The sequence below is a fragment of the Tachypleus tridentatus genome, chromosome 12 (assembly GCF_004210375.1).
Source record: "Tachypleus tridentatus isolate NWPU-2018 chromosome 12, ASM421037v1, whole genome shotgun sequence".
Taxonomy (NCBI): Eukaryota; Metazoa; Arthropoda; class Merostomata; order Xiphosura; family Limulidae; genus Tachypleus; species Tachypleus tridentatus.
In genome coordinates, this window is record NC_134836.1 from 45,563,001 (window position 1) to 45,581,992 (window position 18,992).

At 34.1% G+C, this 18,992-nt stretch overlaps 1 long non-coding RNA gene across 6 annotated transcripts in view; it reads left to right on the plus strand.

The window, feature by feature from the left end:
* The first annotated feature begins 18,051 nt into the window (after positions 1–18,051).
* LOC143233175 (uncharacterized) overlaps positions 18,052–18,992 on the plus strand; it is an 85,425-nt gene continuing 84,484 nt past the window's right edge. For 4 of the 6 annotated variants that reach the window (XR_013018011.1, XR_013018012.1, XR_013018013.1 and 1 more), the window contains exon 1: positions 18,052–18,526. This is a non-coding gene — a long non-coding RNA (uncharacterized LOC143233175). The remainder of the gene's footprint in view (positions 18,527–18,992) is intronic. The other 2 variants (XR_013018016.1, XR_013018015.1) reach the window with 2 other exon arrangements.

Genomic DNA, 18,992 nt, shown 5'->3' on the forward strand with positions numbered 1-18,992 from the left:
GGGATATATACATCCAAACTCGAATCTCGGAAACAACCGCACCGATCATCACCAATCATAATTGGGTAATATTTTTATAACTAAGCAGCATTTTTATAGCGGAGCAATAAATAAAACAATTGATATTTCTACAAAAATCATATGTTTCAGATTTAACCAATAACAATTACAAACAAAAAGTTTCAAGTATAAAACAAGCAAAGTTAAACTTAAAAAAAATATTTATTTTAGTGAAAACCTCATGAGTGTTGCAACAGAAGAGCGCGACACTTTCATTGATAACTCAGCGGTACGCTTCCGGATTTACAACGCTGAAATCAGGGGTTCGATTCCCCTCGGTGGGCTCAGCGGATGCGTGTTTGCTTAATTTTTTCTCCATAGTATGTAAGATTTATTTCAGTGTGAAACAAAAGCTGTTTTACCACGCCAACTGATAATCTGTCATAAATTAATTTAAGCAAAAACTCCTCATGAAAAGATAATTTGCCCTACTTTTGGAGCCTGGCAACCAGGCTGAAAATTTAATTATCTTGTTAAACCTTATCAGCAACTACTTCAGCTAACAGATTAGATTTCAATCTCTCAAAAATACATTAAATGTCACTAAGTATCAGCTATATATTTTTTATTTTTTAATTTATATTTCTCTCTCTTTTTTATGTTAATAACCAAAATATAAGCTTTCCTCACTTAAAGCTGAAGAAATATCGTTTGTCTGTTTTTTAAGTTGTCGACTTTGGTTAATGGGAAGAATCTAGAAATCGCTTTGTAGAATTTTCGCGGCCATTTCTCAAAATCATAAATAAAATTAAAACATATTAAAAAATAAATAATCAGTATTTCGGGGCTTTTGTAAACCTTTTTTCTTCTTACGTGTAATGAATAAACTAGAGCAGTTGATTTATTTCAATAATTTCATCATGTGCGACAGAAAACAACAAGTTCCAATTTTATGAAAACTGTTTACATTTTTTCATATTAAATGGGTGATATTTGAAAAATATGTAATCAATTGCAGTAAATTTGTGATCTAAATATTAAGTTGTTACTTAAGGTTTATATTACTGGTTCTAGTTCTAGATGACAGCCGATTAAGTGCAGCAGATAATCTATTTGGTAATGTTAACGAAGTTTAGACTGTGCCAGATATTTAGGTTGTGTAATTGTTTATTCATATGTAGAGCACTTGAGAAGTTTAACCAGACTTTATGGCAAACTTAATCTGTTGATACAATAGAGCAACCTAGTCTTACTATACAACACAAATCTGAAAGGATTCTTTCTATTTGAAAGGAACGTACATATTTAGCCCACAAAAAAATACCCGTACACAAATATTATCTCAATTATTCCCATAATATTACTTATTTACTATACACAAAATCAGATTTTTGTTTTTGTTTTATTTACGATAACATAATACGGAATTGCTTTACAACTAAATCTTATTCATATTAGGATACGTTTTGCACAGCTAAAATGTAATGTGTTGATTTAGTGTTGGTTTCTTGTTAAACACGAAGCGTTATAAGCCCTCAAATTTGCCGCTGAGTCATTGGGAGGGCAGAGCTATTGACTTTGAAAATGTTGGTATGAGCAGAGGGTAAGTTATTGATTTCTATGATATCAAATCTTTTTAATGTACACGTTGCACTTATACGTGAGAAACTTGCTTAAAATGGGTTAAAGAATTGTTTGTTTTGAATTTCGCGTAAAGCTACACGAGGACTATCTGCGCTAGTTGTCCATAATTTTGCAGTGTAAGTCTAGAGGAAAGGCAGCTAATCATTACCAGCCACCGCCAACGCTTGAGCTACTCTTTTACCAATGTCCCATGACTGAAAGGGCCAGCATGTTCGGTGTTACGGCAATTCAAACCCGTGAGTCTCAGATTACGAGTCAAGTGTCTTAACCACCGGGCCATGGCGGGAGAGGTGAAGTAGGGAAAAATAAATTTTGTGTGAGTTGAGGCAGTTTCAGAAAGTTTTTTTTTTTCTCCTTGGTGCACCTTACTAAATACTAAAGTATATCCAGCGTATTCACGGTCAAACATTCATTGCGCAAATACTGCTTCCTTTTAAGATATATTAAACATAATTAGAATAGGTTTTTTATATGATCATTTTCACGCCAATCTCCGCAAAGAACTTATTCATTTGTTTGTTTTAAGAATAAAGCGATATAGGATACTATCTGCGCTGTGTCTTCCATAGTTATCAAACCCACCATTTTAGCATACAAGCCCTTAAGCTTACCGCTGAATCACTGGGGACACATGAATCGCTATTTATGCATAACAGTCCTTACTATTATTGGGCTAATATTATCTGACCGAATAGTGGAGATTTGTTATTAATATTAAAACTCCAAAGCAAGAAGCACTTTTTTGCAGCAATAGGACGCAAAACTTGAGCCCCTGAATTAACAATCTCATTACGCTAACCACCTGTACACGTTCAACTTTTAATCGATCTCTAATAATGGTGAATTATATATATATATATGTGTGTCTGTGTGCCTTATTTAGTCTTTTAACATACAAAAGTTAAATTATCTTATTCACAACTAGTGTTAGAATTAACTTTATAACAAATGTGTAAGAGATTCTGCTTAAAAATATTTACTAGTTAAATGGGCTCTGCATATTCAGGTGGTTAAGGCACTCGACTCGTAATTTGCGGGTTCGAATTTCCGTCGCACCAAACATGTTTGCCCTGGAAGCGTTATAATGTGACGGTCAATCGCAATTCTTCTTGGTGAAAGAGTTGCCTAAGATTTGGCGGTGGATGGCAATGACTAGTTGCTTTTCCTCTAGTCCTAAACTGTTAGATTAGGGATAGCTAGCGTTGATAGCCCTCGTGTAGCTTTGCGCGAAATTCAAAAACCAACCAGCTAGTTAAATATTGAGTGAATAATTTAATTATTATCGTTAAAACTATTCTAATAATAATTTAAAGCAAATTATTTCAGGTTTAAACTTATGCTAGTGTAATTAAACAATTGTTTTTATTTTGTATATAGGATACCATTTAGCAAAATGTTTCGATATGTTCCTCCAACATTGTCATATTCTAATATTTCCGAGAGAAATGTGATTTTTAGTTACTACTTTATGTGTACAATAAAGTTTATTTGTTTATTGTGAAACTACATATTGGGGTATCTGTACTGTGGCCAACACAGGGATCGAAACCCGGTTTTTAGCATCATAAACCTTCAGCCTTATTGCTGAGCCGCTGAGAGCGCATATTAAAGATAATTATGTGCCAATTACGTATTAAAAATAAATAAATATAAATTTTATTCGAAGGGAATACGACTAAAGATAATAGGATACGTTAAACGTTAATGCAAGAAAACGTTTTACTCATGTTGAGACTGAACTGAAAAGAGGAATTATGTTCCGTTTTTTTTTACATGTATATATTAAATATCTGTTATCGTTACATAACATATTTTAAAATGAGAGTTGCAGCACGTGTCTCTTAAATATCCATCTTTCTCAAAAGATCGGAGATGTAAACAATGCGTTATGTCTTTGGCAACGATACAAGGATGAGTACCTAGACCTTGTAGGGTTTTTTTTATACCAAAGATACCGTTTTACATAACGCCCCTTGTTATGGCCTATTTTTCTACAGGTGTTTGGGCAATACACTGAAATCTATGAATATTGATTCCCTCCTGTTTAGATGCTTTTCAAAGTCCGTCCATTTTGCACAGCAGATGACTTCGTAGTGTGTTTTCAAGCAACCCAAAGGCATAGAAGTCCACATGAGAGTCTGTAAATGGTAAAGTACGAAATATCATTTGTATTTGTATCTTGCAGAGTAACATTCACGTGACTTGGACGAGTGTCCGATTGTCCTGTCTTTAAAGAGCCGTACATTGTTAATAGAAAAATGATGATTTCCTAGCAGTATAGTAGCATCAGCACGTTAGAACAATAATATGTACATTTCACCTCGAATATGTACCTCAGGAGAGCTAGTATGGGTATAATTAGCTGCAACACACTGATGTGTTCCGAGGTTAATTCTGGTGAAGAGCTAGATGCAACAGACTGATGTGTTCCGAGGTTAATTCTGGTGGAAAGCTGTTTAACTTTTTTCACTACTTCTCCGAGATTTATTTATTGTGTAATTACAGACTAATGATATAGCCAAAAGGAAGACGATTGTTTATAGATATTGTTTATTATGCCGTGAGCAACTTTCTGTATAAGCTTTGATAAATATTTCTGCTTCTTTTGTGTACCTTCTTCAAGTCTGATGTAGAGACTGTCCAGATCGGAAGGCAGTACAGTTCGTGAAACTTTCACGTCACGTACGATTCATGAGCAGAATATTAAGCACAAAAAATTAATTAAATTGTTTTGGTATTCTATGTTTTTCTGCTTTTGTTAATTTTCAAAGGGATACATAAGACACAATTTTTAAACGTTGTGCCGGGTGCATGACCCAGTGGTTAGAATAATAGACAATAGATCTAAGAGTCCCCATATGGCACAGTGGTATGTCTGCAGATTTACTATAACCGGGTTTAAATAACCGTTGTGAGCAAAGCACAGATATCCCATTAAGTGGCTTTGTGCTTAACTTGAAACAAATAAACAAATAAAGTTCTAAGTTTTAATTTCATGTTTGCATTCCGTTACACCTGGCCATGGCGCTCGACTCTGAACCTGAAGGTCACGGGTTCGAATCCCCGTCACATCCAACATTCTTGGCCTTTCAGCCAAGGGGGCGTTTTTAAATGACGGTTAATCCCACTATGTGTTGGTAAAAGAGTAGCCCAAGAGTTGGCGGTAGGTGGTGATGACTACCTGCTTTTCCTCTAGTTTTAGACTGCTAAATTAGGGACGGCTAGCGTAAATAGCTCTCGTGTAGCTTTGCGCAAAATCAAAAAACAAACACACCGTCACAGAAAAATAAATTAGTACTCGTAAATTGGTAAAATGTCAAATTATGATTTTGGTGAGGATTGCTAAATCTTGTATATGTGGTATATAGTGTCACATCGTCATATATGACAAACATTATTCAAATAAAATGTATTTACATAGTTTTCAAGACGCCATAAAGGTGTCAAAAGTCTAAAAAATCATTAAAAGGGTCAAACTTTTAAAACACCAGTTTTTTCTTATGTGAAACGTTTCTATAATCTCTAATAGATTGATCTTTGTCCAGAAAACAATATCGCTGAAGAAAAAATTATTGTTTTATAGTTATCGCCAGTAACTTTTTTATTTTACCCACAACCAGCACTTTTGTCTGTTATCCCTACAGTTAAAGTCTTAATTATTTACTATATTTAAAATGTACAAACTTTAAAGTTGAAAAGATAATATTAATATAGTGTTATAATCTACTTAAATTACTATGAAGTACAGCACTTTAACATTATTTTTAATACTGCTGCATACAATGATGAGAAAGCAGTTGTCAACACCCAAAACACTAAGATGCAGGCCCATCATGGCCAGGTGGGTTAGGGCGCTCGATTCGTAATCTTAGGGTCGTGAGTTAGAGTTCCCGTCACACCAAACATGCCTGCCCTTTGAGCCTTGGGAGCGTTATAAAGTGATGATCAATCTCACTATTCGTTGGTAAAAGAGTAGCCGAAAAGTTGGCGGTGGGTGGTGATGACTAAGAAACAAAGATGGAAACTGAGAAACTTAAGATTATTCTATGAATTAAGAAATAGGTCATCTTCTGTTTCAATGTTCATTCGCATAACATGATCGAACATGACTACTTATAATTTACAGTTTTGATATTCGATACATATTGAATCTAAATATAACAAAATAAGTGAGTATAAAGAAATATTTTCAATCATATGTGTTATTCGAGTGTTATTCTCTACAAATATAAATACCCTCCGTTATACAACAACAAAGTTGTATTTGTGAGGCTTCTAGAGATGCTCAACTTGGAATACCGACTTCATGATTTATAAACAGTTTACAATGAGCGCTTTCACATATACATTCAGTTTTGTTTTATTAGGCAGACTGTAACATTGCCTATGTAGGTTCAATAGGTCATCAGGACTTTACAATACTGTACAGTATTTTCATTTGCAACGATATCTATGTAATGACTGAGTCAAAAGTTTTAGGAATATCTGTAAATATCATGGTAAAATGGTTGAATTTCTTGTTATTGTTTCTTCTGATTTTTTTGTTATTACATGATAACTTAAAAACCTAAACATTGGTGTCAACCAGTTTCACTGAAGTAACATAGTTTCGAACGTAGTATCCACTTTTATGAGTATTGTTAATAGCTAATAGTAATTAAAAATTATACTTCTAGTGTAAATTATATTAGCATTATCCATTATAGCTAGCCTTGTTACAGAAATTTGAGGTTCCTTTAAAAAAATACAGGATGAAATAGGTAAATATTAAATATTACACTTGGAAACTCATTGTATTTAGAACTTGGTTATAAATACTTCTCTGTCTATTGAAATACCGCATTAAAAATAACAAGAAAAAACTATATAAAAATCTTTTTATAAAAGGAAGAAAACGTATATGATGTAAACACCAACTCTATCTTTTTGTATTGTTTTTGAACGATTGATATTAACCATACCTACATTTACTAATTTTTCTTAAAAGTTTGCTCTATACGTGAATATGTCTACGCTCTCTATATTAATAGCCATTACATTTCAACCCGCACGTGTTCACAGGTATACGTGTATCTCTTAATACAAAACTACTTAAACCCCCATTTTTAAAATAAAATTTTACATACCATAAAGGATCTTTTTTAGAAAATAATCCATGATACAAAAGGTGGTGTGAAAGAGGGTTACCTAGCACTTAAATTCCTTCTGAATGTGTGATAATATTTGATTTGCAGACCCACAACTCAACTGGTATAATGTTCTTTGGTAAATAATCTTTAGGCCATACTGAAAAAGTGGCTGAACAAAAAAAATATTAAGTTATATATATATATGTTGTAATGAATTTTATTATGTCAAGTTTAATCGTTTTAAAGTCATTTCTATCAGGTTGTTCAGAAATAAATGTCGTTCTTGAACTGCGAAGTTTGAAAAAGTATAAACCAGTGTTGTAAAACATGCTTTAATCAAAGTAAGCACCATTTGCTTCACCACACTTTTGCCAACGTGTAACGATGCTGTTTATGCCTCTGCTGTAGAAATACACAGTTTCTATGGTCAATGAACTCCCTGAAAGCTTCTTCTGCAGCTGCCTGGTTTTAAAAGCGTTTATTGCTCAAAAAGTTGTCAAAGTGCTTGAAAAAATGAAAATCCGTAGGGAAAAGGTCTGGGGAATAAGGTGGATGAGGCAGAACCTCCATTCCTAATTCGTTCAATTTTTGGAGCGTCATCCTTGACAGGTCTCATAACACCGATTTTTTTTACCTTCAATCATCTCATGCGGAACCCACTTATCCATCTTTTTCGTTCTTCCAATCGCACTCAGGTGGTTGGCAATACTTGATTTGCTTGTGCCTAGCTTTTCCGCAAGTTCACGTACTGTTGTGTGAGGGTCTGTCTTAATTGCTTCCCTCAATGTGTTTTCATCTAAAGATGGCTTCCTTCCATGACCTTTATGGTCTTCAAGACTTTCATCTCTATGTCGAAACCTTGGGAACCAACTTTGAACTGCACGTTCACTGACAGATCCATGGCAGAATGCCTGGTCGATGTTCCGTTTAGTTTCGGTAACTGCGTCCAAATTTGAAGTCGCAGACGAAAATCAGACGAACGTCCTTCTTGTGCACACTGCCTTGGGGGCTGCGAAACGTACTCTGAGTAGAGTTGAAACAGTAGACAATTAAGATACCTTGTAAGCGACAAACATTGGATTAAACCAACCAACCAACGATAAGTTACTCAATATTCAGCTTCTAAATGTCATCGTGATAATTCCAACGTTTAATTCTGGACAACCTAATAACTTTCATATGTGGATCCGTGTTTTTACGTTTTACTTGTAAATGCTTCTTCAACTTAACATAATACAGAGGCATTGACAAATTGACGTGTTTTTGTAAATTAGCTTTTGTTGCACTATGTTTATCGATATTCAGGTTTCAAACACTTTTCTTAACTATTCTGCTATTAAAATAAGCGTAGAATGGAGTTAACAGGAATAACAATAACTTGTATTGTGTGAAGTTCGGAAATGTAGAGCATAAAATATTATTTCTTAAATGTCAATTATTTTTATCTAATTGTAATTTTTTCAAAGAATTAAAACACTGAACGGTCGTATTCATCTACGCAGAAAGTTTTGTTTCTATATGTGTAAGCTTTGTTTATCGATATTACTTTCTAATCCCGTTTCGGTTGCTGACTTTTGTACACAGGAACTTTGTTAATAGTTAATAAAGTTATTTAATTTTCTACATACTTTAACACAGCCAAAATAATTGATAATTTAACTGTTTTCTCTGAAAGAATGTTGATCTATTACAAAGTATAAATTAGGGATGATGATTGGTTTGGTTTGTTTTGAATTTCGCTCAAAGCTACACGAGGGCTATCTGCGCTGGCCATCCCTAATTTAGCAGTGCAAGACTAGAGGGAAGGCAGCTAGTCATCGCTACCCATCGCCAACTCTTGGGCTACTCTTTTACCAGCGAATTGACCGTCACATTATAACGCACCCTTGGCTGAAAGGCCAAGCATATTTGGTGTGACGGGGATTCGAACTCGCGACCCTCGGATTACGAATCGAGTGCCTTAACCACCTGGCCATGCTGGGCCTAGGAACGTTGAAAAGTCTAATACGTAGTAACCATAATCAACGTGTTGTTTTGTTGTCTGAATTTACGTCTGTTCATTGTACCTTCTTTAAGATACCCGCAGTAAAATAATGTTTTTTGTTTATTTGGAACTAAACACAAAGCGACACAATGGGCTATCTGTGATTTGCCTACCAGAAGCATTGAAACCCAGGTTCTCGGGGTATGAATGCCCAGACATATCGCTGTGCCACTGGGGGGCTGAAATAATGGTACTATATATATATTCTCTGGGCAAAAGAGAATTGTTTTGAATTTCTCGCACAGCTACACAAGGGCTATCTGCATTAGCCGTTACTAATTGTGGAGTGAAAGAGTAGAAGGAAGGTAGTTACTCATAACCACCCATCGTCAACTCTTGGGCTACCCTTTTACCAACGAATAGTGGGATTGATCGTGACATTATAACGCTCCTACGTCTTAAAAAGGCGATCATATTTGGTGCGACGGGAATATGAACCCGTGATCCTCATACTACGAGTCAAGCGCCCTTATCACCCGGCCACCGACCATATCGAGCGGAGAACCAAGAGAAAGTGCCTTCGTCGTATCGAATATTTCACTGATTATCACAGATGGTCATGGCCTTGACATAGGTCAGAGTGCATGCAGTAGCATAACCTCTGCTCCCCATATTGTAACTAAAATAATATTCTACAGTTGTTAACTGACAAATACTAGTTGAGAGTGAGATCCAGGCCAACTGTTATTTGATAGTTGTATTTGTTATTAATATACTGGATACATTTTTACATACCTTCATTTCTTGTAAGTAATCATAGTATGATAAAAAATCAATCCAAGAGTTTTCATGTATACAATATAGATCGGTGTGGAGTGTTGTTGTGTAAGAAAGGTTTGTTTTATTTACTATTATCAGTAACATCTTATAGAATGGCTACTTGCATAGTCGGGGATAACTGACATTTCGACTTTTATCACAAAGTTATCATTTGAAGAAACCGAAGGTCTTAACTCTACGACAGAAACTTCAAGAGTTTTATTTCAAGTTGTGTAATATTAATGTCTAAGAAATGTTTATTAAAAGTAATTACCTATTTAAATAAAGATAGTAAAGAAATACTTGTATAGTAGGATTGTTTTATTGAAAATATGTGAGAACTATTTGCGTTTTTAGACTGTGTGTGTAGAATGTAATCACAAGTGTAAAATAAACATTCTGAAAATTCAACAATCCTTAATCATACAAACAAAATTGAGCTACCATTTTCTAGAGGTAGGTTTAGGCGACTCCCCGAAATTTTTAGTTCTATGTTTGGAAAAATAAGAATTACTAAGCGAGTCAACTCAAAATCAGTATCAAAAGTGAATGACATATAATGAAGAATCGTAAAAACCAGTTATCAGTCTATGAAAACATAGACTGCGTAAACATCTTTAGATGGAAAAAGTACATAAATCAAAAATTGAAAACAAAAGTTTGGATGGAAATTTTCAGTGAATAGTATCTTTAATTCCTTGGATATTTACAGAATACATTGAAGTAGACGTTCAAAATGTTTTTTAAACAAAACGTTGGTCACCGTGAGCCAACTTTTTTAATATCCCAACTGGAATTGGTGCTGTTACACATTCTCTGCCTCAGAAAAGATTCTGTTTCACAAGCCAGAACAGAGAACAAAAGTAATCCGTAATGACGAGAAATCCCACTTGTAGAGAAAATTATATATTTGAAAACGGCTGGTATGGATAGAGAAAGCACTAATAGAGGAGCGAACAACGTTTCGACCTTCTTCGGTCATCGTCAGGTTCGCTCCTCTGTTAGTGCTTTCTCTATCCATACCAGCCGTTTTCAAATATATAAGAGAACAGAAGTAACGAGGCTTAGTGATTTCTCAAGGACAATTCAACAAACATTTGAAATATTTCTTTGATAGAGTTAATGCCACAAAAAGTGGCTAAATTTAACATTATTTTTTGTTGCGGAAGATTGATACATCCTGTTTACTAAAGAATAGAAATCATTTATATGTTTTGTCACTCCGCACTGAGATATCAAAACGTGGGTTAGAAAAATTGTATAAAAAACTCTTAATATTTGTTCAAACACTATTTTGCTGATGAAATTTACAATTAAATGTGTAATTTTACTTATTTTCTAATTCATAAAATAAACAAGGCATTAGGGCATTAACTCGTGTAATTTATTGTTTGTAGAATGCAGGGATAATGATACAATAAATTGGCAGAAAGTAAAAAACGAAAAAAATGTGCAAGTTTAAAGGACGAAAAGCTCACATAGAGAAATTATTTTTTTAAGGGAAAAGTGGTTATGATTACGATACAAAAACAATTCAGAAAGTGCATACTTGCGAGAAGACTTAAAGTACATTTAAAAACTTGGATTCCAGTTGTGTTAACTGGCACCCACATAAAATTTCGTTAATCTTACTCGTGTACCAAGGGTTTCTTAAAATCATGATCTGTAAGGCGTGTGTGTTTGTGTGTGTTTTTCTTATAGCAAAGCTACATCGGACTATCTGCTGAGCCCATCGAGGGGAATCGAACCCCTGATTTTAGCGTTGTAAATCCGTGGACATAATCAATATTCAATTCTCAGTGTATAAAATCACTTATTGTAGCTCTATATCAATTATAAAGACGGACATTATGTTTGTGTTTTTTAAATCAGGTCAAACAAAAGGAATCAATTTTTGAAGAAAAAACGTTCGTTTCAGAATTTTCAAAATAAAATACAAATAAATATATAAAAATATAATATATATATATAAACATACACATACACACATATAATATACATGACTTCTTTGCTATGATCGGCCGACAGCACATTGCGTCGTAGTATGTATGATAAAATATCTGTGTAACAGCGTTAATTAATCTGATACAAGTAAAATGGAAAACAGAAGGATAGGATAGAGCAAAACAGCCATTGGCTGGTTGTAATGCACTGAATAATTTTCTTATCAGAAATCTCCAGTCGATAATTGTTCAATATAATATAATACGCGTGATCGGTTCGTTGAGATGTATGAACTGGATAATTTGTAAAATATTACGTAATATTGAATGACCTTAATTTTGATTGGCTCACAAAGGAATTTCCTTAACTGCCTTTTTCTAGCTCTTTGTTAGTCAAGATTTATTTCGCAAAATTTATTTGTTTCATTTAGCTCAGAATTTGAAATTAAGATATACTATGGGTAAAGGTGGTAGTACCTATACCATAATATATTAAATAAAATTCATATACATTGACTATGTCTTTAAAATGTAAGATCTTATAGTGGCAGAAACGTAATAAGTAAGGATGTATACAACCCAATATCAAGACAACGTCATTAAACGCTATCCTAGGAGAACTTACAAACTATATAGTCCAGGTAATAAACTGCTGAAAAAAGGCATTTCTTCTGTTCATAAATTCTAGCTAGTGTATGCGTAAAACATTTGGTATTTTCAACATGAACAACTCTTTGTGCAACACGTGGGTTAAAGAAACAGACCAGTGACCCAAAAGTTCAGATAAAGCCGTTCCTAATTTAGAACAGCTGACCAAAGCGAGAACAACCAGAAAGAAGGACACTTCGTCGACAACACGGTTACTCCAAATAGGTTTTTATGACTGACTGTCGCTTTCATAACCCGCGGCTAAAAGTCTAGAATGTGCTCAGCAGCATATGGCGAATTCCAGCCTTTAACCTTCCGGCTAAGTAGTTTGACCCACTAACAAATAGGTCATGCCCGGCCCATTGTGTGTAACAAAATATCAAACAAGCAAGCATCTGTAACGTTTTCAGATAGTCAGAGAGAACTATTGAAAACTCCACTTTTGTTTTCGTAAACTGTGTAAACTATATCAATATTATTTGATTTAGTACACTTTACAGATTAGTGACTCTACTCGTATGTTGCACAAATAACATGTAAATACATGTGTGTTTTATGAGTCTTTTAAGAAAATCTTTCCACACTCGTGTATTGTGTCATTATTTTATACATGCACACATAATTTATACGATTTTCAACTCTACGCAAAAATCATATGGCTTAACGTTTCCTACTTATATTTGTTTAATACTAGTATTTTGTATATTGCTTATAAAACTATCACTCTGCTACGATTGCTAATGAGTTTTGGAATCTGAGAATTGAATAGGTATGAAAATGCAGTTATAGGATTGTTCACCCTTTATTATATGAAAATCAACTGCATTAGAGTACAGCCACATAATGTCCTGTTATTGGCTGTCATCCATCCAATCACACAGTGTCAAACCAGGTCCATCATGGCTCCATTACAATTGAAAAATGCCACATGACAAATTTATAGAAAACAGAAGTTTAGCTGGTAAAGGCTATTCAGATCCAAAGTATGATGTAACAAGGATTAGCCACGTAAGTTTGGTAGTGTTGATAATATAGGATGTCAAGTTGTAAATTACAAACTTTTTAAAAGTGATGCTAAGTAACTTTGTGCATAACTTACGTTATGCATAACATTCCAGTATAAATTTTATCAGTGACATACCTCCACGAATAAGTATGAATATTACCTGCAGAACAGTATTCATTGCGCGTGTAGCCGCTCATAAACCACCATTAAGCAGAAAAAAGTTAGCATAAGACGTGAAACAACAGGATAAATAAGGCTGAAGAAAGATGCACTCCACAGAATAATATAAATTGAAACTCTTGACAACAATCAACAATAGATCGTTCGACTGCAGAGAGGAAATTGATATCACAGTCATCATACCACATGCACAGTGGAACGGCTGAAGGATCAACATAAATGTGTACTGTATCTTTGCCAGTGGAGTTGGAGGTAGACACAACATTGATGGCACCCTAACTGCTGAGAGGTACAAGCTAGATCTCTATCAATAATATCACTTCCTCAGGAATCCTAGCAATTCAGATACCTGACAGGAAAGTGAGACCGATGAAACATTTGTGGTCGGTATATAGCTTCGAAACTAATACTGCATGGACTAGTATGTATTGTTAAAGCTGTATGAAGTAGTATGGAAGCTGAGACGACAAACAGATAAACTGGTTGTATTATGGAGAATAAATAAGATCATTTGGATCAGTATTTCATAAACAAACACAAAATATCGGTGCACTGTATAATTTATTTGTTGTTTTTTCGTGTATATTCTGCAACATAGATAAGTTCGTTATTCCTGATTGATAATTAGTTAACGTTTATCTTAATTGGATACTCCTTTATCTTTTTCAGCTTTCTGGATAAGAAGCGGGTCCAAGAAGATGGATGTCATCGTGTGATAAAACATATAAAAATACATTGACCAATAAATCCATCATTCAGTTGGTTTAGTGCTATAAAACATTCTTTTTAACAAAATACAAAGTGACGTAGGTACATTTTGTGAAAATACAGAAACACTAGCCTTCATATACATTGACAAAGACACGTTATTTATTCAAACGTAACTTAAAGATACAAGAATGGTTAGAAGTACGATATATTTAATCGATTTTAATGGGTTTTTTTACAAGGTCATATAAATTTAATTAGCTGGTTCTCAGGAACGTGCGTGTGGTTCTGTAACTCGCAGCTGAAACGTTGCTATCTCAAATCTCCAATTAACGAGAAAAATATTGTTATTTAGAAATAAAGATCGCTAGGCGCGTGACTAAACGATAAACTAGATGGCGAACAATTGTTCTCATTGGATATATCGTGAAGGGTATTTGTTTTCTTTCTTTTTTCCGGGGGTAGCGTTGCGTAGTATCTTTCCTACAAAAATGAAATAGCATAACCATCTGGTGGTATTTTGAAGTTTTGATACATTTTTGTTTGTTTGTTTTTTCTTTCTACATACCTCAATACAGTTTTAGGAAATGATTTATTCATCAAATATTACTACACTTTTGTTAATGACTTGTTATGACTTGTTAATGTTAATAAAAAAACTTTTATTAAGCGCAAAGGTACATAACGACATATTTGTGCTATGCCATCTTATGAATCGAACCCTGAATTTGAGCGTTATTATACACCATTCTTACCAAGGAGAATTCTATATTCTTAGCTGCTTTGTTTTTGAACTATTTATTCATACATTATTCAACAAATTTAGTATCACAAGCTAGCTGGAATCGTTACTACTTTACAATTGGAGAAATAAATGAATATATAGTAACGAGATATATTTCACAGAAAAATGATTTATGTTAAAACATGGCTAGATAATTTCTCAACGACTAGAAAATAAATAAGCGGTGTTAAAATAAATAATGTTCTCTTATTAATACCACAAATAGATAACTGGTGGTTCAATACATTTTAATATTTATGATAGCTTTTCGTTTGCTATTGTATTGATTTATCACGTTTTCTATTTGTAGGCAGTTTATTATACACAGAATTGTCTTAATTAATTATAAGGTATTTTAATTCTTACCTTTGTGTTTAACGTATTTCTGATCAGTTTTTAATAACAAAATGTCATAACATTAAATACTCTTCCGAAGTTTCAGTAATTCATAAATTTATTATCTACGTCATTTGATTTAAGATTCTACAAGAGAGAGGGCGTGAATTTAGGAAATAAGGGCCCCAAAACAAACAAAAGGCTTAAGAAAAGATCTGTTGATAAATGAGAAATTTCTTGACCCTCGTATAAGGTAGCCGTGTGAATATTTGCTGCCAACAATCACTCTTTCTAATAACAAAGATAAGTGTAATCTGACTCGAAGTTATTATTGCGAATATTAAAATTATAACCTTAAAATATAACTGCTTCTAAATTAAATGAAATAAATTGGTTGTAGAAACCTATAAATATAAAATGAAAAAAACCAACAAAAATAAAATTGTGAACGTAAAGCAAAAGATTCCAAGGTGTTACACCGTAAGTTCATTTGTAAGTAGATAAATGTATTTTTAACCGCGATTTATTTAACTTTAGTTTAAACACAATTTCTATATTGGCTTAAAGATGTTACGCCTTTAAATTATAACACACGTGAACATAAAATTAAAAGTGTTCATGTCTGACGTTATTTTTGCGTTTGGTGTTTAAATCAATAAACTGTTCTATCTTCATCACACATTTGTTGTGTTTGTCTATTGAGAAGTTATACGCATCAGTCCATTATACCACCCCTGCAAGAACTGAGTGGTACTGACCGCCGAACTCAAATCAATGGATTTCTACTTACCGAAGAATACGGGGAACAATAGAGGGGAATAACATGTTCTATATTTAGCTGATGCTTAGAGCTACACAGTGTGAGTTCTGTGTGCTTAGAATCCGAGCAATTAGAAAATATCATGAATTCCTATAGTTTTGTTGTTCTATACTTTATAGGATAGTTCTTATTAAGAAGCAAGTAGTGTTCGATTTTTCTCAAAATGGCTGACATTTTCAGATAAAACTGACGTTTAAAGGCTTACCAAAATAATCGTAAGGCTAACCTGAAAGCTTACAGATGAAGCATAATGGTTCATTTCACCAGGAAGGTATCAGTGCTCGAGCTTCCTGTGCTGAATGTCTAGTTTCGTTTGTTTGTTATTGAATTTTGCGCAAAGCTACACGAGGGCTATCTGCGCTAGCCGTCCCTAATTTAACAGTGTAAGACTAGAGAGAAAGCAGCTAGTCATCACCACCCACCGCCAACTCTTTGACCAACAAATACTGGGATTGAACGTCACATTATAACATCCCCACGTTAGACGTGTGACAGGGATTCGAACCCGCGATCCTAGGATTATGAGTCGAGTGCCCCTAACCACCTGGCCGTGCTGGGCCACATGTCTAATAATTCAAATTGAAGAATTAAGCTAACATCCATACATTCTGTACAATCGACTGTTTGGGGGAATTTTTTAGTTTTAAAGTCAATAACTACACTATATAATTTATACAGTCGTTTATATCACAGTTTTCCTTTTCTCTTCCTATAGATCGTATAGACAATTTCTTTACAATAATATTTTTGAAACGTCTGATCTTACTAATTAATAAAACGTTTCTGGTTTTTAATAATTTTTTGTCTGTCTTTAATTAAAGATTTTGCGTTCGGGAATGTATTTTTCACGTCATTTTTCGAATAAACATTCTAAAGAATTTCAAGAATCTCCTCTTAGTGTTATTATTATATATATTGGTGTTCTCCACGTGAATATTGTTGTTCTCTCCACATGAAGATTATTGTTCGCATAAAAAGCAAAATTCTAGCCGAATAAAAAGTCACGTGGCTCTTATATTTATTATTTTGCTGAATAATCTACGTTGAATGGTGAGAGTATCCACCATTTCTAATGACCTATGAGTGAAGAAAAAAGGGGAATGATATGTCAACCATACTAAATCTGCTATATCTAGCACCGACTAGGTCTTTCGTACAATACCAAGATTTCTCAGACTGGTTGGGTTTGCTCGTTTTCTTAATTTCGCGCAAAGCTACACGAGGGCTAACTGCGCTGGCCGTCCCTAACTTAGCAGTGTAAGACTAGAGGGAAGACAGCTAGTAATCACCACTCACCGCCAACTCTTGGGCTACTATTTTGTCAATGAATTGTAGTGTTGACTGACACATTATAACGCCCCCACGGCTGAAATGGCGAACATGTTTCGTGCGACGAAGATTCGAAGCCGCGACCCTCGGATTACGAGTCGATCGCCTTAACCCACCTGGCCATGCCGGGCCCGGCTGGTTGGGATATAACAGACATAGCAGTGATTTATACGTTGTATATATATGTATAATGAGTTTTTATGGACAACAACTGGATACACGTTAAGCAAATATATTTTAATTATTTACAGTATTATTTAAGTCATTTTGAAATGAGGTTTTAGGGTAAGGATAAACGGCATTTTCAGATGTAATCCCAATAATATTTCACGAGCTAAATAAATTTAGTTTCTAAACTAAGTAGTGATACATAATCTCAAAACAATCTTCGTTTAGTTATCCACATGTAAAGTGACATTTTTCTTGTTTCATTCAGGCTATGTTTAAAGAGAATTTTATCATTCAAAATACATTGACAAGACTTTCTCTCTCTAATGAAATATATGAAAAATACGTTTTAAAAATTTTCTAAATTATGCTTTTTTATATCAGAACACAACGTTAAAAAACAAAAGATAAAACTATATCGTTCTTAATTTGAGATTTTATACGGATCATATTTATTTTAATTTGTGGTGCTAACTAAACATAGTAATAATAAATAAGTAACAATCAATGATATTCTAATTATAAATATTATGATTCGACTTTTCCTCTGAAATGTTAAAAGTCTTCTCTTCAAACGCTTATAAGTTTCTTTCCGGTTAATTTTTTGTTTCCCCTGACCCTCTCTCTTTTTTTTTTTTTTTTTTTTTACTTCCCGAGGGAGAGGGGCTTTTGTGTTGGACCAGCAACGCCCATCTTATTTTACGTGTAGATCTGGGCCTAGCACGTACTGTTGAGATTTTACTGTGGGGCCCAGGATTACAGGAACCAATGTAACATGTGGCCTGTCGGTAGGGATGTTCCTCGTGACCTGTGTGAGTAACGTTCGGCAGCTTGTGTATGTAGTTCTGCCCGTGGGCTGGGATCTCTTTCCAAACTTCCCTCAGACTACAATAAACCGGCTTCAGGCCCTTGTTTGTGATCTTTCCCTACGTCTCGGTTTGTCTAACTCGGCTTTTTTTTTCCCCCTCCTTTTTTTCTCTCTCTGTGAAAGTGGACAGCTTCAAAATGTGCACCTGCATGCAAAAAAGGTAGGAATTATTTGTCTTTTTGTTGTTGTTGTACATTAGTGAAAAATCTCAACATACACGACTTTGTCACTTGTGTTTTGAAATATATAATTTTTCCACTTTTAAAGGCATTCATAATGTGTGTTTTTTTTCTCTTTTACTCATAAACAATATATTTAAAATACATTTTCACTTTTTTCTTATAATCTGTTATAATCACGACACCGCACCGAATTCTACACATAAGTTTTTTTTGTTTTTTGATAATTTTGACTCAATACTATTAACGAAAATTTTGTATGTGTAGCCTTTTATAATTTGACGTGATTGACTATAAGGAAGGGAACTAGCCAATTCAACGCCAACCACAAACTCTTGGGCTGTTCTTTACCAATCAATAATACTGTTGACCACCACGTTACAGTACCCTCATGGCTGAAAAAGACAAGCATAATTAACAACGGGATTCGATCAGACGACCAAAAAA